This window comes from Erinaceus europaeus, chromosome 8 (genome assembly GCF_950295315.1).
Source record: "Erinaceus europaeus chromosome 8, mEriEur2.1, whole genome shotgun sequence".
NCBI lineage: Eukaryota > Metazoa > Chordata > Mammalia > Eulipotyphla > Erinaceidae > Erinaceus > Erinaceus europaeus.
In genome coordinates, this window is record NC_080169.1 from 46,291,097 (window position 1) to 46,315,787 (window position 24,691).

The window sequence follows — 24,691 nt, forward strand, 5'->3', positions numbered from 1 at the left end:
TCCACCTTCTACACCTCATAATGAACGTAGGTCCATGCTTCCAGAGGGATAAAAAATAGGAAAGCTTTCAAGGGAAGGGATGGGATATGGAGCTCTGGTGGTGGGAATTGTTTCGAATTGTACCACTCTTATCCCATGGTCTTGTCAATATTACCATTTTTTAAATAAATTAAAAATTAAATAACACAAAAAAAGAATCACTAAAATCTTCATAACATGTATATGTGGGGTCAAAAAATTGCTTTCAGTGGAAAATTATCACTCATCTCTATGAAGGATGAAATAGAAAGACAGGTCTGGATATTCGATCAATAAAGCTGAGAACAAATCAGCTTTAGTTGTAATACCTGACTTATCTATATATATGGAAAGAAGTGTGAAAGATATAAAAGAAACAAGTGATTGAAGAGGTTAAACAATTTTTAAGAATTATGAGATGACAGGAACAGGAAAAAAAAAGGCATCATTACCACCTAGATAACAACAGAACCCCATAATACAAACAGATCAAACTTGTCATCTTTGGCTCCTAATGGTGATTTTTTTCTTATTAATAAAACAACGAATAATTGAGATATTCCATATTTCCATCACACCCCAGCACCAAGTCTCTATTACCACCATTATCCTGCAGCCTGTCTCTCTTTCTCTCCCTCTACACCAACACACACACACACACCATCACACCACCACTACCATTCCTTTCTCCATCTGCATATACTCTGCAATCTAACTATATCATACTAACTAGCTGTGCACCTCATGAAGACTAATCAAGAGTCACCTTTAAAAACTCAGTTCAGGTCTGGGGAGCTGTCTCTACAGTAGAGTACATGTCTTATATGTGTAAGGCCCTGTGCTAGATCTTTGAGTAGACTGATGTTCTGCTCTCTTTTTCCCTCTCCTCTCTTGCTCTTAAAAAAAAAAATAGATTAGGGGGTTGGGTGGTAGCGCAGCGGGTTAAGCATACATGGGGCAAAGAGCAGAAACCGGCATAAGGATACAGGTCCCCCGCACCCCACCTGCAGGGGGGTTGCTTCACAGGTGGTGAAGCAGGTCTGCAGGTGTCTGTCTTTCCCTCCCCGTCCCTGTCTTCCCCTCTTCTCTCTATTTCTTTCTGTCCTATCCAACAATGACTACATCAGTAACAACAATAATAATAACCACAATGATAAAACAACAAGGGCAACAAAAGGGAAGAAAGTGGCGTCCAGGAGGTACAAAGTGGATTCTTGGTGGAGGCACCGAGCCTAGCAATAACCCTGGAAGCAAAAAAATAAAAAATAAAAATAAAAAAAAACTTGAATTAATGACAATTTAGAATAATTTCTTCTGAACAAATTAATGTTAAATTGCTATCCTTTTCTTACTTTCTGAGACTGGAAAAGGCATGACTGCCAATGTAATACACATTCTCCTCTAATTAACTATATCCTCTTTAAGAAAAGAACTACAGTGCTATAGATGACATATGCAAAAAGACTGTCATGCCCAAGGCTCCAAAGTTCCAGGTTCAAAGCCCCATACCACCATAAACTTAACATTGCTCTGGTAAAAAAAAAAAAAAAAAACTACAATCTTACTTTCTATTTTCTTAATATCTATTATAAGATAAGATGAATTCATATTGGCATGACAGATATTAATTTAATTGATTTCTATTTGATATTGATAGTTGGTGGTGCTTCTAACAAGTTTACTGTGGGCTATTTAGTATGATTAAAATTTAAGTAAAAGCTGCTTGGAACTCATTTTGACACTGACTTCTTTTATTTATTGTTTTGGAGATAACAAAGCTTATTAGTGATATTAATTTCCTTAACAATCCATCCATTCATTTCAACTTTTGTCTAGAACAAACATTTTCTATGCACAAATGAAACACAGTTTTCAAATGTTAATGATATTTTAATAAGGAAAGATAATTCTATACAGGACAAGAACTCTACTCATTAACTTTATAATTATAACATTTTAATTAGCAGCAAAATTAAAAGGCATAGCCTGGTTTTATTTTGCCCATAGGATGCAGATGTTCTTTCAGAGAGGTAGTTTTTAATTGTATTAGCATATCCTGTCAGGTAGTATCTAAAACCCAAGTCATTACAAAAGTTTGCTAATCTTGGGAAATGCTGCTTCTCATCTTTACTGAAATGTTCTCCTCGGAAAAAGACTCCCATGTGGAAAAATCCAACATTAGATGCAAAACAGTGTAATTCTGCTCAAGATGAAACCCATTCATGAATTTTAGCACCCATGAAATTGGAGGAATAAGTATACCTTGAAAATGGTTTTTATTTTCTTTTAGCAAACAGGATAGTACTTTCTTGCTTTACTGCCCCTTGAAAGTTTTTAGATCTTCAAAGGGCATTAAACACTACAGAATGGAAAACAAAAACTACAAGCAATAGCCCAGTTAATGTGTATCTTGGATGCTAAGTCAAGAAAAAGTAGAACATCTTCAAAGAGTGTAATCAGCTTGAAATGAGTTATAAAAGTTCATTTATTTACCAGTGCAAATTTGTGCAACAAATTGCTATCAGTCATGTATGGCCTAGGAACCTATTTGTTATTTTCAAATCATTTTGACTTCAAACAGAAAAAAGTAATCACAAGAGCTCAAAAATCTTTTTTAACATTTATTGATGTATACCAAATATAACTTTAGGCAAAATTCATAAGCTACAAGTAAATTCGCTTTTTTAACAAGTAATTTTAATATAACATTTAAACTACTATAGAGTAATATTTTCAAAATATGTTCATGGGATTACATTCAATAACTTATATTTTAAAAAATAAAATATCAAAATAAGGAACTAAAGAAGTAAATTTTGTGGTAAAGTTTTAAAAAACTGATTAGTCAAAGGTAAAAGTTTTCTTTACTGTGGACTAAAATGCATTGTGAACCTTCACAAATTAAAAGGCTTTCCAAACTAATTTATCAATTGAATCATTATTCCAGAAGTATTACAAGAAACTACTAGTTAATAATATTACAAGAAACTACTAGTTAATAAAATACTTAGTATTTGTGGTTAAATAGCACAAAAACAAAAAGAGAACCAAAACCAAAACAAACAAAAAGCACCTACAGTCCTTAATGGTGGATTATAGGGTTTTCTTTTGTGAGAATCAGTTCTCAACATGTCACTAGATTCTAACTATGTGGTGTGACTGTTTGATTTGGATATAAATAAAATCAGTAATATTAAGAGGAAATACTCAAGCCTTTGTAAGATCTATTCTAACTTGTACTTTCATTGTTTATCTTCATATCCCTCCCCTTATCAACATCCATTTTCTCTAACCAGAAAGTGAAAGAGTCTTTATAGCTATTTTCTAGTTTCTAAATAATAAAACCTTTTGATAGAGCTTTATTTGTACCCTAAAACACTATATCTCAAACATTTTTATATTTTTATTGGAGGGAATTAATGGGTTATAATCAACAATAAATACAGTTGTTGGCACATGTGTAAAAGTTCTCAGTTTTCTGTAAAATACTTTAACACCCCACCTAGGTACTCCTCCACAATCATATACCATGAGTTGAACCTTTCTTCCCCTGAGTCCTTTACTTTGGTGCAATACTCTGAACCAAGTCCATACTCTGCTTTGTGTTTCCCCTTCCATCTTATTTCTAAATTCTGTCTATACATAAGATCCTTATTCTTTCCTTTCTTTCTCACTTACCTAACTTAACATCCCTTCAAACTGTATTCAAAATGAGGTGATGAAAGTGAATTATTTTTAATAACTGACATATATATATATTACAATTTTCTCATCCACTCATCAGTTGTTGGACCTCTAGTTTACTTCCAGGTTTGGGGCTAATATAAATAATGCTGCGGGGACCTGGAGGTGGTACTTGATTGATTAAGAGCTGGTAGTAGTATGTGCAGGGACCAGCACAAGGATCCTGGATTCTCATTTTTTCTTTTTTTTTTTTTTTATTAATAAAAAGGAAACATTGACTAAACCATAGGATAAGAGTGGTACAACCCCACACAATTCCCACCACCAGAACTCCGTATCCCATTTAACGCTCTGGGAGTAGATTCATTTCTAATCTTCTGAGAGTTCTCCAGACTGTTCTTCACAAATATTGGTCAAATTTACATTTCTACTAGCAGTGCAAGAGGGTTACTTTGCTCTCACAACCTCTCTCCAGCATTTGTGGCTGCTATCTAATGTATGACATTATCACAGAGTTGAAGTGGTATCTTACTATTGTCTCTATTAGTATTTAACTGACAATGAGTGTTTTGGAGGATTGTTTTATATGTCTGTTGGCCTTTTCATATCTTCTTTGGTGAATATTCTGTTCATATTCTCTTCCTGTTTTTGGATGGGATCATTTTGTTGTTGCTTTTTGCTGAGTATGGTAAGCTATTTATATAATTTGGTTATTAGTCTTTTGTTTGATGTACGGCATATAAAGATGATATCCCAATGTGTAGAATCACTTTGTTTAGATGGTTGTTTCTTTTACTGTGCAATACTTTTGCAATTTGATGTAGTCCCATTGGCTTATTTTTGTTTCAGACTTCCTTGCAACTGGATTTGTATTGTTGAAGATGCTAATAAAACTTAGATGGAAAAGAATATTGCCAATATTTTTCTCTAAGTATTTGATAGTTTCTTGTCTAACATCTACATCCTTGATCCATTTGGAATTTACTTTTATATGTGGTGAAATGTTCAATTTTATTTCTTTACATGTTTCAATTCAATATTTATAATATCATTTGTGAAGAAACTCTCTTTTCTCCATAAAATAATTTGAGTCCCCTTGTTAAAAATTAGAATCACTCAGTTGGGAAAAAAAAAATCAGTGTAAGTCAACACTACATGAAAATATAGTTCTCAATTTTCCAGGTACCTAATAAAGTACCTATAATGTCCTGAAAGATTATAATTATTTTCTAGGTAATTGAATGGTCACTCAAATGTAATGAATTTAACTGAGCTCATTTTGTGGATTTTATTGTTGATGACTTTACCCCAAATTTGGGCTTTATAATTTTATAATCTATACATATAGTTCACAATATAGTAGTACTTTTTGTATGGTCAGGCAACTGATATATTAGTATCAATGTCAGGATCTGGCACCTAATAGTATAAAATATTATTGCATAAATGAATTAATGTTAGAAACTAAATGCCCTTACTTTTACAATGTATAATATATACTCCTCTAACTAGAAAAATAAAATAAAATTTGGGAGAGGCAAGTGCTATTGACTATCTGACATCACTTGAATCATTACTGATTCCATTCTTATTTAGTAAATTGTGTTCTATGCAAGGGGTTTCATTTTTCCTTCTAGAACACAAAAGATTAGCTTTTGTCAACTAAATGTGAAGAGAGCTTGAATATCATTAATCTAATTTTTTAAGGGAGAGAGAGATAGTGCATGTAGATCATCATTCTATTCAATAAATAACATAAGGCCTCACACATCTAAGACATGTACTCTACTGTTAAGATACCTCCCTAACTCTGAATTGCATTTTTATAGGTGACTTTTGATTAAGCTTGATGAGATGCAGAATTAGTATATTTCATTTAAGATGTAGAATATGTGCAGTATGTTTCCAATCAGAGGAGGCATGACATCAAATGAAAATGATAATTCTGATGTTGGTGGTTGTGATGAGTGTGTGTGTGTGTGTGTGAGTGTGTGTGCGTGTATGTGTGCATGCGTGTGTGTAAGAGAGAGATCCACCAATCTTTATTCTTTTTTTTTTTAATTTTTTATTTAAGAAAGGATTAGTGAACAAAAACATAAGGTAGAAGGGGCACAACTCCACACAATTCCCACCACCCAATCCCCATAATCCGCCCCCCCTCCCATGGTAGCTTTCCCATTCTCCAGCCCTCTGGGAGCATGGACCCAGGGTCGTTGAGGGTTGCAGAAGGTAGAAAGTCTGGCTTCTGTAATTGCTTCCCCGCTGAACATGGGTGTTGACTGGTCGGTCCATACTCCCAGTCTGCCTCTCTCTTTCCCCAGTAAGGTGTGTCTCTGGGGAAGCTGAGCTCCAGGACACATTGGTGGGGTCTTCAATCCAGGGAAGCCTAGCCAGCATCCAGGTGGCATCTGGAACCTGGTGATTGAAAAGAGAGTTAACATATGAAGCCAAACAATTTGTTGAGCAATCATGGATCCCAAGCTTGGAATAGTGGAGAGGAAGTGTTAGGGAGGTACTCACTGCAAACTCTAGTGTAGTCCTGCTTTCAGGTATATATTTTGCAGTAGTTTATGGATACGTGTGCAAATAAGCTCTCTCTCACAGAAACTGGTGTATATCTAGATTATGGGACTTTGTTAGAAAGTGAACTACCTGAGATGAAATTAGAGTGTACTATAAAAGGAAAGGTCTCACCCGAGTAATGAAGCTGAAGGGTTGTCATTCCACACGTGAAGTCTCTGGATACAGTCTGAGGTGAAGCATATTGAGGTGGCAATCGTTGCTTTGGTTAGGTTGTGATCGGCGGATGCAATATTATTTGGTTCGGATTGGGAGATGCATACAGGAAAGTGGGCCCTATCCAAGGGTTCCAGGACTGGGGGAAGTAGGGGATCTATAGTAAAGATGTGAGGTTCCTGCTGTCTTAGGGTTCAAAAAGACAATCGATAGTTAATATTATCATCACATTATTTGTTAATTGGGTTAACTTTGAAAAGTCCCTTTGTTATGGTTTGCTGTACAGTACCCAGTATCTTGTATATAGCTGTGCTATTGGATGCTTCTAATCTACTTGGTCTAGGCTTTTGAGAGAGTCCGCATATCAAATACACAGCCTATATATTAAAAAGATTCAGTTTGTCTTTTGAGAAACTTTGAGACATACAATTGATTTCCCCCTCTCATATTAATTAACTACTGATTTATATGTCTACATTTTGCTAGGAGTGTACATAAACACCATTCCCACCACCAAAGGGCTGTGACCCATCCCTCCCGCCCACTCCCACCCCCCCACTGGCCCAGGAAGCTACATGTCTACCCCTCACCACTGGGTTTTTACTTTGGTGCCCTACTTACCAATCTTTATTCTTAACCTCCTGTGTGATGTTGAATATTAAACTTGGGGTTTCAGATATGAAAGGTATATTTTCTATCCTTGAGTTGTATACTTGACCACCTCCACCATCATTTTTCTGTTGTTGTTGTTGTTGTTGTTGTTGTTGTTCTTCTTCTTCTTCTTCTTCTTCTTCTTCTTCTTCTTCTTCTTCTTCTCCTTCTCCTTCTCCTTCTCCTTCTCCTTCTCCTTCTCCTCCTTCTCCTCCTTCCCTCCTCCTGCTTTTTCTCATTCTCCTCCTCCTTCTTCTTTTCTCTTCCTCCTTCTCCTCTTTCTTCTTCTCTTTTTTGATCATTGTGTAAGACTTCACCACTTGAAGCTGAGGATTTTTTTTTCATATTGAAACAGAGACACAGGTCTCCAATGTTAGCAGCTTATTTTATCTCATGAAAAAAACATAAGAAGGAAAAAATTGGAAAATATAGAAAGATAAAAGAAAAAAAAAAGCAATGCCATATTTTCCTACAAATAGACCACATCAAGTATATTTCCACATTAAGTATATTTCATTCCATTCTGTTTCTATGCAGAAATGCTTTTTTCAAAATTGTTAAAACTAGTTATGTTCATTCATTAATGAATCTTGATTTTTATTTAAAATATCTTAAACATTTTTAAAAATTCATATTCTTAATATTTTCAAAATAATCTGTAGAATAAATTTCTAAATTCTAAATTTCTAAAATTTTAAAGGATATTTAGCCCCCCACCTAACATTTTTTAATTTTCAAATAACACTATAGTAAACAGTTGTATATAAATTGTGTTTTGGACTTAATATTGCTTCCTTATAAATTATTCTCAATTAAAATTATTAAATCTAAAAATATATAAAGTTTTGATATTTATCATCAGTTGCTTCTGGGAAAGTTTATACTGTTTTTCACATTATGCTCTTTAAAACTGTACTATGTCATTTTTTGCTGTTATTGTTCTTTTTATTTGAATCAAGAATTTGCTGCTACCAGGTTGTTGAACTTCAGAATAGAGGAAATGATACAGCTACTGAATTTGGCATGAGGTAAGAGGAGGTTTGTGAATGTTTTTCACCTTTGACTGAGATCGTCTGCTCCCTTGCCTATCAAGTAGTCACCTTTTCAGCTGTCTAATCTCAGTTACTAACAAAAATTGTACTTTTGCAGTGATGGTTTTTGCAGCCCACTGATACCATTACTAGCTATACAGTGACGCATTTTTTCTTGAGTAGCATCTTTCAGATAGCAAAGTTACACATATAAGTAACTATAAGTAATTGAAAAAAAAACAACTCTACCTATGTGTGAGATCACTTGCACCATGGAAAATAAAGAGAAAGGAATAAAGGAGAAGGGTATTGGTACCTTGGTGCATAATGGGGAGAAATGACCTAGGCTGGAGAAGCAAGTGTCTTCCAGATGCCCATATACCTAAACTGTGGAGAAGAGAGGTTATATTATGAACCATTAATACCCAATAAGACACAAAAAAGAAGAAAAGAAACAATAGAACTAAATTACTTTAAAAATAAATTGGAAAATATGGGACATTCTTAATTACTTATAGTACTACCAACTATAAATAATCTTATGTAATATTCAACATGTTTCTTTTTTAACATATTGAAATAAAACTATAGTTACAGTGCTGCTAACTTCACATCAGTTTAATCAGAACTTTTATTCTATTAACAGCCTTCAGTCTTGATTTTGTCAAGTAACATTGTTCTATGCCTCTAAATGGTATGTTCAAATATGAATTTGAAAAGCATATAATATTCCACAGTATGGCTAGACCATAATTTATTTAAGTTTTTATTAGACATTTAACCTTTCTTCTTTTACATTTAACATGGACTCCTTGCATGTTAAACAATGTAATAAAGGTTCTTGTACATTAATCTTGGAACAGACTTTTGATTATTACCTGAGGTTAAATCTTAGATGAAGAATTTCTGAACTAAAATTAATGAACATTTTTAAAGACTTTCAGAATAGACTTCTAAACTGTCCTTCAAGAGGTTCATACCAATTAATCCTCTTGTTCAGTTGCAAGAGGAGTAACAGATGGGAAGAGTAGGTAAATGATTATAGCACATTATTATTTATTAATAACTCACTATAAGCATTTCTGTTGGGGGCATTAAGCCAGCTCCCTCTGCTCCACCCTGCATTGCTGATACTATGGCCTATTTACATAATCATTGTTTTGCCTGAAAGATCCCCACCCATTCCATTCCTATCTTCTTCAAGACTGTCCTGCATGCAGGGTAACATTAATCCCACCAGTTAAAACCCTTGCAACAGTTTCTAAGGAAGTTTCTACCTTCCCAGTGCACTTTTCCCTTTCTCCACCCTCTTTCCTAGCCATTTCCATTTCTGACTTGCCACTTCCGGTTCTATTCTATAAAAGCATTGTCTCTCTGATCAATAAAAATATTGCATTACCACTCCGCCACTAGTTCAAGACTCTCCCTATTGCATCGCTGAGTGAGTAGCAGCCCAGGCTGGCTCTGGTCGAGTTCTCTCCAACCCAAGAGCATGCACCTGGGAAGAGGCGCTCCCATGCTAGCCTGGCACATTTGGAGAAATATTTTATTATACTAGAAAAACAAAAAAAATAAAACCTTTATCCAACAAAAAGTTTACTTGTACAGTACATTGTTTTGCCATCTGTGCAACACAGGATCTAGTCAACCCTCTACCACGTTGAAGGAACCTTCAGTGACGTAGTTTACATCTCTCTTTCCTGCCTCTATCTAAAACTAATATACTTCAAAAATTTATTGACTCTGAATATTTCTTACTGACTGATCATGAGGTATTTTTCAACAATTAAAACAAGTATTTCCTGGATTAGAAAAAAAAACTTTAGCCAAATGGTCTTTATATGCATATTTTATTTCTATTTTTACATTCATTAAGATCATAGGAAAGTTATAGTATGTATTATTTTCTCTCAGGTTGTTTCTAACATTATTTCAGAAGTGTTCTCAAAATATTCACATGATAAAACTAATGTAACTTCATTTTTTTTTACAAATGTGTGCTATTTATGATAAACAAAGTGAGTATACTACCAAAAAGTATGATATACATTTGAAATATCCAGCATAAACAAATATTTCAATAAGAAAATGATTTCTTCACAATTTTTACAAATCTTTATTTTTTTTTCTTTTTTTTCAGCTATTTTTTTATTTTTTATTTAAGAAAGGAGACATTAACAAAACCATAGGGTAGGAGGGGTACAATTCCACACAATTCACACCACCCAATCTCCATTTCCCACCCCTTCCCCTAATAGCTTCCCCATTCTCTATCCCTCTGGGAGCATGGACCCAGGATCATTGTGGGTTGCAGAAGGTAGAAGGTCTGGCTTCTGTAATTGCTTCCCCGCTGAACATGGGCGTTGACTGGTCGGTCCATACTCCCAGTCTGCCTCTCTCTTTCCCTATAGGGTGGGTCTCAGGGAAGCAAAGCTCCAGGACACATTGGTGGGGTCTTCAATCCAGGGAAGCCTGGCTGGCATCCTGATGGCATCTGGAACCTGGTTGCTGAAAAGAGTGTTAAAAAAAAAAAAAACAAAGCCAAACAAATTGTAGAGCAATCATGGACCTAAAGGTTGGAATAGTGGAGAGGAAGTGTTGGGGTGATACTCAGTGCAGAGTCTTGTATACTTCTGCTTTCAGGTTTATATTTTGCCCTAGTTTATGGGTATGTGTGAACATATGTTCTATCTCAGGGGACCTTGTCTATATTTAGGTTTTGGGACTTTGTTAGGAAGTGAACCACCTGTAATGGAATTACAGAATATTATGAAAGGAAAGGTCTCACCCAAATAATGAAGCTGAAGGGTTGTCATTCCACACGTGAACTCTCTGGACACAGTCTGAAGTGAAGCATGCTGATGTGTCACTTGTTGCATTGATTAGGTTGCCATCCACGGATGCAATGTTATTTGATATGAATTGGGACAGGCATGAGGGAAAGTGGACCCTACCCTAAGGTTCCAGGACTGGGGGAAATATAGGCTCTATAGTGGAAATGTGAGGTTCCTGCTGTCTTAGGGTTCAAAAAGACAATGGATAGTTATTGTTATCATCACATTATTTGGTAATTGGGTTAAATCTGAAAAATCCCTTTGTTAGGGTCTGCTGTATAATACCCAGTATTTTATATATAATTGTGCCACCAGTTGCTTCTGATATACTTGGTCTAGGCTTTTGAAAGAGTCCGAATATCAAAGACACAGCCTATATATTAAAAAAACGCAGTTTGTGTTTTAAAAATTCGAGACATACAATCAATTTTTCCCCCTCTCATATTAATTAGTGATTCATATGACTAAACTTTAATAGGATTGTACATAAACACCATTCCTACCACCAAAAGACTGTGTCCCATCCCACCCCCCCCAACCCCTGCTGGCACAGGAAGCCCCATGTCCACCCTCCCCCTCACCACAGGATTTTTACTTTGGTGCCCTACTTTCAATTTAGTCAGATCCTGCCTTTAGTTTCCGTTTCTGATCTTCTTTCTCAACTTGTGTTGATGTATAGGATCATCATGCATGGGATGTTGGGGTAGGGTACTCACTGCAAACTCTAGTATACTTCTGCTTTTAGGTATATATTTTGCACTTGTTTATGGATACATGTAAACGTATACTCTCTCTCACAGAACCTGGAGTATATCTAGGTTTTGGGACTTTGTTAGAAAGTGATCCGTCTGGGATGGAGTTAGAGAATACTATGAAAGGAAAGGTCTCACCCAAGTAACGAAGCTGAAGGGTTGTCATTCCACACCTAAAGTCTCTGGACACAGTCTGAGCTGAAGCATGTTGAGGTGGCAATCATTGCATTGATTAGGTTGTGATCGGTTGATGCCATATTATTTGATATGGATTGGGAGAGGCATGCGGGAAAGTAGGCCCTATCCTAAGGTTCCAGAACTGGGGGAAATATAGGCTTTATAGTGGAGATATGAGGTTCGTGCTCTCTTAGGATTCAAGGTTAACTTTGAAAAGTCCTTTTGCTGGGGTTTGCTGTATAGTACCCAGTATCTTGTAAATAGCTGTGCCACTGGTTGCTTCTGATCTACTTGGTCTAGGCTTTTGAGAGAGTCCGCATATTAAATACACAGCCTATATATTAAAAAGACTCATTCTGTGTTTAAAAAACTTTGAGACATACAATTAATATTCCCCCTCTCATATTAGTTAACTAGTGATTTATATGACTACACTTTACTAGGAGTGTACATAAATACCATTCCCACCACCAAAAGACTGTGTCCCATCCCATCCACCCACCCCCACAGCCCACCAGAACAGGCAGTCGCATGTCTACCCCTCACCACAAGGTTATTACTTTGTTGCCCTACTTCAGTTTAATCAGATCCTGCTTTTAGTTTCCCTTTCAGATTTTCTTTCTCAACTTCTGTTAATGAGTGGGATCATCCCATACTCATCTTTATCTTTCTGACTTAGTTCACTTAACATAATTCCTTCTAGCTCTGTCCAAGATAGGTCAGAGAAGGTGGGTTCATTGTTCTTGATAGCTGTATAGTATTCCATTGTGTATATATACCATAGCTTTCTCAGCCACTCATCTGTTGTTGGGCACCTGGGTTGCTTCCAGGTTTTAGCTATTATGAATTGTGCTGCTATGAACATAGGAGTACACACCTCTTTTCGGTTGGGTGTTATGGAATCCTTGGGGTATAACCCCAGGAGAGGAATTACTGGATCATATGGAAGGTCCATGTCTAGCCTTCTGAGAGTTTTCCAGACTGCTTTCCACAGAGGCTGGACCAATTTACATTCCCACCAGCAATGTAAAAGGATTCTTCTGTCCCCACATCCTCTCCAGCATTTGTTGCTGCTGTCCTTTTTGATGTATGCCATTCTTACAGGATTGAGGTGGTATCTCAATGTTGACTTAATTTGCATTTCTTTGATAGTCAGTGACCTGTAGCAGATTTCATATGTTTGCTTGCCTTTTGGATCTCCTCTGAGGTGAATGTTTGTTCATATCCTCTGCAAATTTTTGGATGGGGTCATTTGCTTTTTTGTTGCTAAGTTTGCTGAGCTCTTTATATATTTTGGTATTTAGTTTCTTGTCTGATATATGGCATGTGAAGATATTCCCCTATTCTGTGAGGGGTCACTTTGTTTGTTTAATAGTTTCTTTGGATGTGTAGAAACTTTTCAATTTGATGTAGTCCTGCTGGTTTGTTTCTGCTCTAGTATTTCTTGAAATTCGGTGTATTTCATCAAAGATGTCCTTGAGGTGTAGGTGGGAAAGTGTTTTACCAATGTTTTCCTCTAAGTATTTGATTGTTTCCGGTCTAACATCCAGTTCTTTGATCCATTTACAGTTTATTTCTGTTTCTGGTGAAATAAAGTGGTTCAATTTCATTCTTCTGAATGTTACAACCCAGTTTTCCCAGCACCATTTATTGAAGAGAGCCTCCTTTTTCCATTTAATCCTTTGGACACTCTTATCTAAGATTAGATGTCCATAGGTGTGGGGATTTATTTCTGGGCTTTCCATTCTGTTCCAGTGGTCTGTGTGCCTATTTTTGTTCCAGTACCATGCTGTTTTGATGATGATGGCTTTATAATAATTTAAGGTCTGGGAGTGTGATGCCTCCATTTCTGTTTCTTTTCCTTAAGTTGGTTTTGGCAATTCTAAGTGTTTTCAGGTTCCAGATAAATGATTGTAGTGTTTGTTTTATTCTCTTAAAGAAGCTTGGTGGATCTTTGATGGGTATTGCATTAAATTTGTATATGGCTCTGGGGAGAATATTCATTTTGATGATATTTATTCTTCCAATCCATGAGCATGGGATATCTTTCCATTTCTTGGTATCGGTTTCTATTTCCTTGAGTAGCGACTCATAGTTTTCAGTATACAAGTCTTTCACTTCTTTGGTCAACTGTATTCCTAGGTATTTGTTTGATTTTGCTGAAACAGTAAATGGGAGTGATTTCTGGATGTCTTCTTCTTCAGATTTAGTGTTTGCATAAAGAAATGCCACTGATTTTTGTACCTTGATTTTGTAGCCTGACACCTTGCTATATTGCCTGATAACTTCCAGTAGTTTTCTGCTGGATTCTTTAGGTTTTTCTATGTATACTATCATATCATCTGCAAATAGTGAGAGCTTGACTTCTTCCCTTCCAATCTGTATCCCTTTGATTTCTTTCTCTTGCCTGATTGCTATGGCAAGAACTTCCAATACTATGTTGAAGAGTAATGGTGACAGTGCACAGCCCTGTCTAGTCCCCGATCTGAGGGGGAATGCTTTCAGCTTCTGTCCACTGAGTATGATGTTGGCTGTAGGTTTGCTATATATGGATTCCACTATCTTGAGGAATTTCCCTTCTATTCCCATTTTTTGTAGAGTTTTGAGCATGAATGGGTGTTGGATTTTTTCAAAGGCTTTCTCTGCATCTACTGAGGTAAATCATGTGTTTTTTGGCTTTGCTTTTATTGATGTGGTGAATGACATTGATTGATTTATGGATGTGGAACCAGCCTTGCATTCCTGGGATGAATCCCACTTGGTCGTGATGAACAATCTTTTTGATGTCCTATTTTATGCGGTTGGCCAAGACCTTGTTTAATAATTTGGCATCTATGTTCATCAGTGATATGGGTCTGTAGTTTTCCTTTTTTGTTGTGTCCCTATCTGATTTTGGTTCAGGGTGATGTTGGCTTCATAGAAGGTGTAAGGGAGTATTCCTGTTTCTTCAATCTTATGGAAAAGCTTAAGAAGTATGGGTACTAACTGTTTCCTGAAAGTTTTGTAGAATTCATTTGTGAAGCCATCTGATCCAGGACTTTTGTTGTTGGGGAGATTCTTAATCATGGTTTCAATTTCTTTCTCTGTGATTGGTGCCTTTAGGTCTTTTAGTTCTTCTTTGTTCAGTTTTGGAAGGGCATATGTTTCTAGGAATTGTTCCTTTTCTTCCAGATTCTCAAGCTTGGTGGTATATAGTTCATTCATTGTAGTAGCAATTTTATTTGTTCTTGATCTACCCATTTTTTTGATTTATGTGTTTCTTATTGTTATGTACTGTTGTTCCTCAGTTGTTGTGTTTTGAGCACAAGCAACACTGTACTAAATACCTTTATGACAAATGCAATCACCAACCTCAGGAATTACAATAGCAATTTAAGCAAGGATTGAAGCCATTTAATCACTACCAGTTCACCAAACAATGTCTCCAGTCAGTGAAAAAATAGCAACCAAGTCCAAGTGAAGAAGAAAGAGAAAGGAAAGAATGCATAGGAAGAATAGACAATTATGTAAATCCACTATTCACTGTATATTCTAGGGGTAGCAATAGGAGAAAGGGAAGTAGAGCAGAGATACGAACATAGTCCACTCTGAGTCATATTTCTTCCCCAAAATAATTCACAAATGAATATCAGTGAATTAAGAAAGCCAAAGAAGAAGAAAGGAAGACAAGATAAAAAACAGAGAAACAAGAGAGAGAAAAGAAAAAAGATAAGAAAAAGAGCTGTAATAGAAGAGCAGTGAAAGGAGAGGTTTTTAATTGATTAATTTATTTTTTATTTTATTTTATTTTATTAATTAGCTAAGAAGAGGGAGAAGGAGAGAGTCTGTAGATGAGGTAGGAGTAATAAGACAAGTTCCTCTTGCAATGGATAAGACACTCGGTCCCCTAGCAATGAAAGATACCCTAGGAGTTAATTCTGGTCAGCCTAAAGGATGGGGGAAAAGAGATACACCTTTATATAATATTAATAATAAAATAGAGCAGGGTAAAGACCTGTCCCAGAATGCCTCAAGCCTCCTGAGAAGAGGCAGCTAATTGTTAAAAAAGTAAAAAAAAAAAAAAAAAAAGAAAGAAAAAAACACCTCAGGAGTAGATAAGAATAGCAGAAATCGACAGTTATTCAAATCTAATAGCCACTGTATATTTTAGGGGTAGCTAGAGGAGAAAGGGAAGTAGAGCAGAGATACACGCAGAAAGAGTCCACTCTGAGTCAGATTTCTTCCCCAAAATAATTCCCAATGTATAAGTGAATTCAGAAAGCTGAAGGAGGAAGGAAGAAAGGATGACAAGAATGAGAAAAAGAAGAAAAAAAAGAGAGAGATAAAAGAAAAAGATAAGAAAAAGAACAGTAATAAAAAAGCAGTGAAAGGAAAGAGTTATTTATTTATTTATTATTATTTAATTAGCTAGGGGGGAGAGAGAGTGGGTAAGGGAGGTCGTAAGAATGAAACAAGTTACTTTAGTAGTGGATAAGACACCTAGTCCCCTAACAATGGAAAATACACTACGAGTTAATTCTGGTCAACCTGAACGAGAGGGGGAAAGGGATATGCATTTATCTTGTATTGATAATAAAATAAAACAGAGTAAAAAACCTGTCCTGTCTTCAGCTTGGATGCCTCCAGATTTCCTCAGGCCCACTGAGCAGAGGCAGCTGACTGTTGAGAAAACAAAGAAAAAAAAAACCCTCTGATGGTCTTTCCCTGTCTGAGTAAGGCTCTGCTTGGTGGAATATTTGTATCTGGAATTGGCTACTTAGAAAGAAAAAAGGCCTAAGGTTTCAGAAAGGAATAGAATTAGAATGAGTGAAACCCCCTGGTGGGACAGGAATCTTGGTAAAGAAAGAAGCTCAGCTGGGGAGCCTGCTAGGAGCAGATCTCTGGTCCCCAGGGACTGGTTATTTGGGGGAGGAGGGAGAAGGTTGCGTTCGGGAATAATAATTTAAAATTTTTTTCCCTTTCTTTCTACTCTATTTTCTAACCCAAATTGAGTTATAGTCACCTCCTTGGTGTCTCCTCTAGGACCCCTTATTGACTGTCCTGCTAAAGGCAAAAAATTCTATGGTTTCCAGTAGATGTTGTCAGAGCTCAAGCCACTAGCAGCTTTTCATTCCACCATCTTTCGGAATCTGGTCTCCTCTTCTTTTTCTTGGTCCTAGTGGAAGTGGGGTTCAGAGCCCTCTAGTCATCTAACATTTCTTCCCCTTTGTGAGTATGGACCAAAATTGTTTTTTGGAATGCAGAAGGTGGGAGTTTTGGCTTCTGTAATTGCTTCTCCACTGGGTATGGACTTTAGCAGGTTCATCCATACTTCCAGTCTGTTTCTGCTTTTCCCTTGTGGAGTAGGGCTCTGGAAAGACAAGGTTCCAGGACATATTTATGAGGTTATCTGCACAGGGAAGTCAGGTTGGAATCATACCTGCAACATGGTGTCTGTAGCTTAGTGAGTTTATAGTTTCACAGGATAGAGGTCTAAAAATACTCCTACTCTATAGCCATACTTCCCATGAAAACCATTTTAAAACAGGAACTTACATCAAGGAAACTATTACGTACTAAAAGTAACCTTGAATAGCATAATTGTTATTAATTCCAATGAACTGAGCATGGGAGAGACATTCTCCATAGTGCAGTAGAATTCAGTGAGATGCAGTAAAGCATAGGAGCCTGCATTCCAATGACATGAGACTTGATAAACAGGAATGGGGAGACAGCATGATGGTTATGCAAAAGACTTTCACGCCCAAGACTGACCTCCCAGGTTCAATCTCCAGCACCACAAGTCAAAGCTGAGCAGTACTTTGATCTCTTTCTCTGAATATTTCTCTCTGTATAATTTTTTCATTAAAATATAAAATATTTTTAAATTTTTACAAACAACAAAGGCTTCAAAAATATAAAACCACATGTCAAAAGAAGTGAATCAGTCAGAGAGATAAAAGAATAAGAAAAGAAATAAATCATTTTGCATTTTTTTAAGTTCAAGGTAGATAGTAAAGTATTCAAGAATGAAGAATCATTTAATACTGTGTTTTATAATTTTGAAAAACATTTTATGTGTTTGTTCATCATTCCCTTAGGCACTGATGCCTTTAATTCTCATTGAAAAAAGAGTATTAATTAAATAATAGTTTTATAAGTCCCCTCAACTCAGACAGTTGTGGTTTTCTGACCCTGAAAATTTATAGAACTATAGAACTTTACTAATACCATGACCAATATTAGTCAGCAAAGATAATAGGAAGATGAAGTAATATGTTTTACTGAAGCTTTATATTTTTATAGCATATATACACATATATTACTTCCACATGCTATATAGATAAATGTATTTGCATATACATTACTACCTATGTACCAACAAAGTATTTGCTGCCAGACATCAATAATATACAGGTTTTTTGAATATATATAAATGACAGCTATCTATCACCTGGGGATTAAAAAAAAAAGTCACTCACATACCATACTTGAAATTACTATTTCAAAAGTTCTATAAGTGCCCAGATTTGCAACTCCAACAACATTTAGAGCAAGATTGATGCTGATGCTGCTGATGTCTGGGGGATATTAATACAATATAGTATCACAAACACTGATTAAATTTAGGACTTTAGAGTCAAAGAAAACTATAACTGCATCACCCACTTTGGGCACCATTCAATCCAAATTGATCTGATAATAGAACATACATTTCACTTTTTCCACTCTGAGTGTTATATCAACTACCAGGTAAATGCAGATTATTTACAATGAAAGGAAGCAGCCAGGCATTTTAAAACCCCAAGTAATGCTTATTTTCATCTGTTAAAATTTCTGAAGTTAACTTTAATTAATGGATGCTAATTTTTTATCCACATAAAGATAAAAATTATCCATACAAAGGGTTTATACTTAATCACGAAAACTAGCACTTTTAGTATTTCCCTATATGAAAACTTCTTTCTTAAATTTTTTTTTCAATTTATAACAAGGAAACACTGACAAAACCAATAAAAATCAAAGGGTTGACTTTAGCAACTTTTTGATCATGTCCAAAACCTGAGTAGGTAAAGGTTTAGAGAGTCTTATTATTTACTAAAAACTATGATTTAATCATATTAATATTTTTAATCAAAATTGATTATCAGGGCTGGGTGGGGGTGTACCTGGTTGAGCACACACATTATAGTGAACAAGGACCCAGGTTTCCAGTCCCGGTCCCCACTTGCAGGGGGAAAGCTCTGCAAGTGGTGAAGCAGTGTTGCAGATGTCTCTCTGTCTGTCTTTTTCTCTATATCTCACTTCCCTTTAGATTTCCAGCTGTCTCTACCCAGTAAATAAATAAAGATAATAACAAAGGAAACTTTAAAAAGATATAACTGACTATAGACAGTAGGCAAATAGTTCCATAAAGCCCAGATTTAGAAGGATAATAGATCAAATATTGTAAATTATTTAAGGAGATATTAAAAAACACTAATTCATGGGATCCACCCTGTCAATAATAATTTACATTATGTGAGGTGAAGTTCCCTTGTCAAATATAGTATGCAGATATTTTATATCTACTAGTTTATCTACTAGTTTAAACTAAGGTGCATTGCAGACACCAGAACAGGCTGTGAAAAGAACAGCTATTTATGAATAATATTTGTTCACAAGACTTCAGAAGTCCCTTTACTTGCTTCTGAGACAGAGTATCTACAATATCTGAATCACCAGGCTAGGTTATATTGTCTTACTTAATCTTTAGTAACCTCAGAGGTAAACATTATTACATCTATTTTACATGTTAGGAATTTCAGACCCAAGTGTGGTAAAATAATTTTCATTAAGTGGAACCAATACAGCTTAAGATGTAAATCACATAGAACATTTTCCCTGCCTCTTTATACATTACAATTATGTCTCCACTTAAAAAAAAACCCTGATATGGTTTTATATTACTCATTCCGAAATCAATTTAACACTCTTCAGTTCAGTGTGGCAACTTTTCTTTTGAATTAGTTAATATATAGAATTAAATGATGTCATAATTGATTACATTTTATCTTTTTATCATGTTATTGGGGAAATGTTGATTAACAGGGCTGTTTTCACAGGGGCACAGTTCATCATCTCTCCAAAATGGGTTCCATAAACTTCACTCTCCAACAATGTATCATCCGCCTCCACCAGAATCCTCATTTCCCAGAACTAGCAACTCATCTCCCTAAGCCCCTCTACCATAGAGATAGGATCCTTATCTCCCTAAGAATCTTACCATTTCCCCTTTTCACATCCACCTTCTGTATCTCCAGATCTGCTAAGAGAAACCACAGTCCATTAAGACTTCCTCCTGTGTCATTCCTTGTGGTGCTGATCAAGCCTCACTTATGAGTGAGACTATCTAATATTAATTCTCCTTCTGGTTTATTTCACTTAATATGATTTCCTCCAGTTTCCTTTTTGTTATAACAAAAGAGAAGTTTCTGTCATTTCATACAGCTAAGTAGTATCCCACTTTGTGTATTCTGTCTTTAAAATGTTTTCAGGGGGTGGAGCCAAGATGGCGACTTTGGAGCTGCAGCTGCCATGAGCTCCAAGAGGTAGAAGCTTGCAACCAGGGATCTGCTGGATAGGGTAGTATACTAGGCTGTCTGTAGGAGGGTGAACATGGGCTGGTCAGAGCGAAACCAAAATACAGTCCCATAACTCTCTCTTAGGCTGCCAAGCAGAGGTCAGGGGGACAAAGAAAAATCCTTTGATTATTTCTGAGCTCATCCCTCCTCACCCCAGTACCAGCCCCCAGGGGCAGCACAGCAGCTCTTAGCAGGTTCCCAGCTGAACTATTGTCTTTACCAAGGTTCCTGGCTCACCAGGGGTGTCATTCCAAGCCTCTTCTTTTAATTTCTCTCTTATTTTTTAAGTGGCTGGAACTCTATTTGAGTGAAAAAAATCAGAGTCTCATGCCGGACCAATCAGAGCCTTATCCCTGACTGGGAAAGACTACCTGCAGGTTTCTTTTCTTTTTCTTTCTTTCTTCCTTTTTCTTTCTTTCTTTTTTTTTTTTTTTTTGATACTTCTAACAATTGGCTGTCTTTGCTCAGGCTGAATGCAGCCAATTGAGCGGTTCAAGCTGCAGACTGATTATTAGGGGTTTTCTACTCTATTTTATTTTATTTTATTACTAATATTATTATATACACATGTCCCTTTTCCATCCAACTTCTTCAGGTTGACCAAAATTAACCATTGTTGTTTTTTTCCATTGCTAGGTGACTGGGTGTCCTACCCATTGTGAAAGGAACTTGTTTCTCTCTACCTCTTCTCTCCACTCTCCTTTTTCACTCCTCCTAGCTAATTAAAAAAAAAAAAGAAAACTCTTTCCTTTCATTACTCTTCCTTTTTTCTTATTTCTTTCTTTCTTCCTTTCTCTTTTTAAAATTCTTTTCTTCCTTCCTCCTTTTTTTTGTTTTCTGAATTCACCGATACTCACTTGTGAATTTTGAGGAAGAAATCTGACTTGGAGTGGATTCTGTGTGTGTGTATTCTCTACTTCCTTTTCTACCCTTTCTACCCCTAGAATTTATAGTGGACAGTAGATTTGCATAATTGTCTATACTTGCTTTTCATTTTTTCCTGTCTCTTTCTCTTTCTTTTCGTTGGTTGCTATTTTTTCTTGAACTGGAGGTGTTATTTGGCTAAACGGTATTGGTTGAACTGCATCAATCCTTGCTTCAGTTACTATTCTGTAATTTCTGAGGTTGATGACTACACTTAACATAAAGGTCTTTAGTATATCATGGCTTGTACACAAAACACAATAACTGAAGAACAACAGAAAAGAAAAAGGAAAACCACATCAATAAAAAAATTATTAAGTCAAGAGCAAATAAAACTGCTACCACAATTAATCAGTACAGGAGACCAGAAGAAACTCCAAATCAGTCAGATGTAACCATAGATAAAAAGTATGCAAGTACTTGCAAGAAGAAATAGAGGAAGGGGAAGTAAATATTCTAGAGGAAATAATGGAAGAAAACTTCCCAGACCTAAACAACAGAAAGGACATTAAGATTCAAGAGTCCTAGAGAGTCCCAAGCAGAATCAACCCTGACCTGAAGACACCAAGACACATCATAGTTACAGTGAAAAGAAGCAAGGATAAAGAAAGGACCCTAAAGGATGCAAGAGAAAAACAAAAATTCACATACAGGTGAAAACCCATAAGACTATCAGGAGATTTCTCCACTCAAATTTTAAAGGCCAGAAGAGAATGGCAAAATATCTATCAAGCCCTGAATTTTATAGTCTTCCAACCAAGGATAATATATCCTGCTAGACTTTCATTCAAACTAGATGGAGAGATCAAAATCTTCTCAGACAGACAACAGTCAAAGGAGGCAACCATCACCAAGCCGGCTCTGATAGAGGTACTAAAAGACCTTTTATAAACAAGAACATCATTATCATACTTATGATATACCTGAGCAAATAAATAATTGTTGAATAATGGCACTACAATACATTCAATCTATAACATCAATAAATGTCAGTGGATTAAATTCACCCATTAAAAGGCACAGAGTGGGAGGAAGGACGAGAAAACATAACACAACCATATGTTGATTGCAAGAATCCCACCTGAACCAACAAGAAAAACACATATTTAAAGTGAAAGGATAGAAAACCACCAAAAAAAGGTAGGAACAGCTAATCTCATCTCTGACACCATAGACTTTAAATTTTAAAAAGTAGTAAAAGATAGGCAGGGCCATTACATAATGATTAGAGGATGAATCAACTAAGAAGATTTAACAATTATTAACATGTATGCACCCAATGAGGGACAATCTAAATACATCAAAAACCTACTGAAATAACTACAAAAATATATCAATAGTAATACAACAATAGTAGGAGACTTCAACAACCCACTCTCACACTTAGACAGATCATCAAATTAGAGAATCAGCAAAGAAACAAGAGAATTAAATGAAGAGATGGACAGACGAGACCTCCAGAACATTTTCAGAGTCCTTCACTCCAAAAAACTGTAATACTCATTCTTTACAAATCAACACAGCACATACTCAAGGAAAGACCACATGTTAGGCCACAAAGATAGTATCAACAAATTCAAGAGCACTGAAATCATCCCAAGTATGTTCTCAGACCACCGTGCAGTAAAGCTAACATTCAACAGCAAACAGAAAATTACTAAAAGTCATAGCATTTGGAAACTCAACAACATACTGCTTAAGAATCACTGGGTCAGAGAGGCACTCAAGCAAGAAATTCAAATGTTCCTGGAACCAATGAAAATGAATACACATGTTATCAAAATATTTGGGACACAGCTAAAGCTTTATTGAGAGGGAAACTCATAGCCATACAATCACAAATCAGAGAATAAGATAAAGCTCAAATAATCTACCTTACTGCATGCCTTCAGGACTTAGAGGAAGAAGAACAAAGGGACCCTAAAGCAATCAGAAGGACAGAAATCACTAGAATTAGAGCAGAAATAAACAACATCGAAAATAAGAGAACCATACAAAAGATCAATGAAGCCAAATGTTGTTTCTTTGAAAAATTAAACGATTGACAAACCCCTAGCCAGACTCACCAAAACATAAAAAAAAGGGGAGAAGACACAAATAAATAGAATTGTAAACTATAAAGGAGAGACCACAACTGACAGCACAGGAATGTAGGAATCATGCAAAACTTCTATGAAGAACTATATGCCACCAAGCTAGAGAATCTGGAAGAAATGGAAGAATTCCTGGAAATATAAACCCTTCCAAAACTAAACTGAGAAGAACTATAAAACCTACATGCACCAGTCACAGTCAAAGAAATCAAAACAGTTATTAAGAATCTTCTCAACAACAAAAGTCCTGGACCAGATAGCTTCACAAACGAATTCTATAAAACCTTCAGGAAACAGCTAATACCTATACTTCTAAAGCTATTCCACAAGATCTAAGAAACCAACAGTAATACTCTCTTCCACCTTCTATGAAGCCAAGATCACCCTGATACCAAAAACAGATAGGGACACCAAAAAAAAGTAAAACTACAGACCTATATCTCTGATGAACATAGATGCCAAAATATTAAACAAGCTCTTGGCCAACCACATACAACAGCACATCAAAAAGATTGTTCATCATGACCAAGTGGCATTCATGCCAGGAATGCAAGGCTGGTTCAGCATACATAAGTCTATCAATGTCATTCACCACATCAATAAAAGCAAAGCCTAAGACCACATGACTATCTCAATAGATGCAGAGAAAGCCTTTGACAGAATTCAACACCCATTCATGCTCAAAACTCTACAAAAATTGGGAATAGATGGGAAATTCCTCAAGACAGTGGAGTCCATATATAGCAAACCTACAACCAACATAATATTCAGTGACAGAAGCTGGAAGCATTTCCCCTCAGATCAGGGACTAAACAGGGCTGTCCATTATCACCATTACTCTTTGACATAGTATTGGAAGTTCTTGCCATAGCAATCAGGCAAGAGAAAGAAATCAATGGACTACAGATAGGAAGGGAAGAAGTCAAGCTCTCACTATTTGCAGATGATATGATAGTATACATAGAAAAACCTAAAGAGTGCAGCAAAAAACTACTCGAAGTTATTAGGCAATATAATAAGGTGTCAGGCTAAAAAATCAATGTACAAAATCAGTGGCATTTCTTTATGCAAACAGTAACTCGGAGGAAGAAGATATCCAGAAATCACTCCCATTCACTATTGCAGCAAAATCAATAAAATACATAGGAATAAACCTGATCAAAGAGGTGAAAGACTTGTATACTGAAA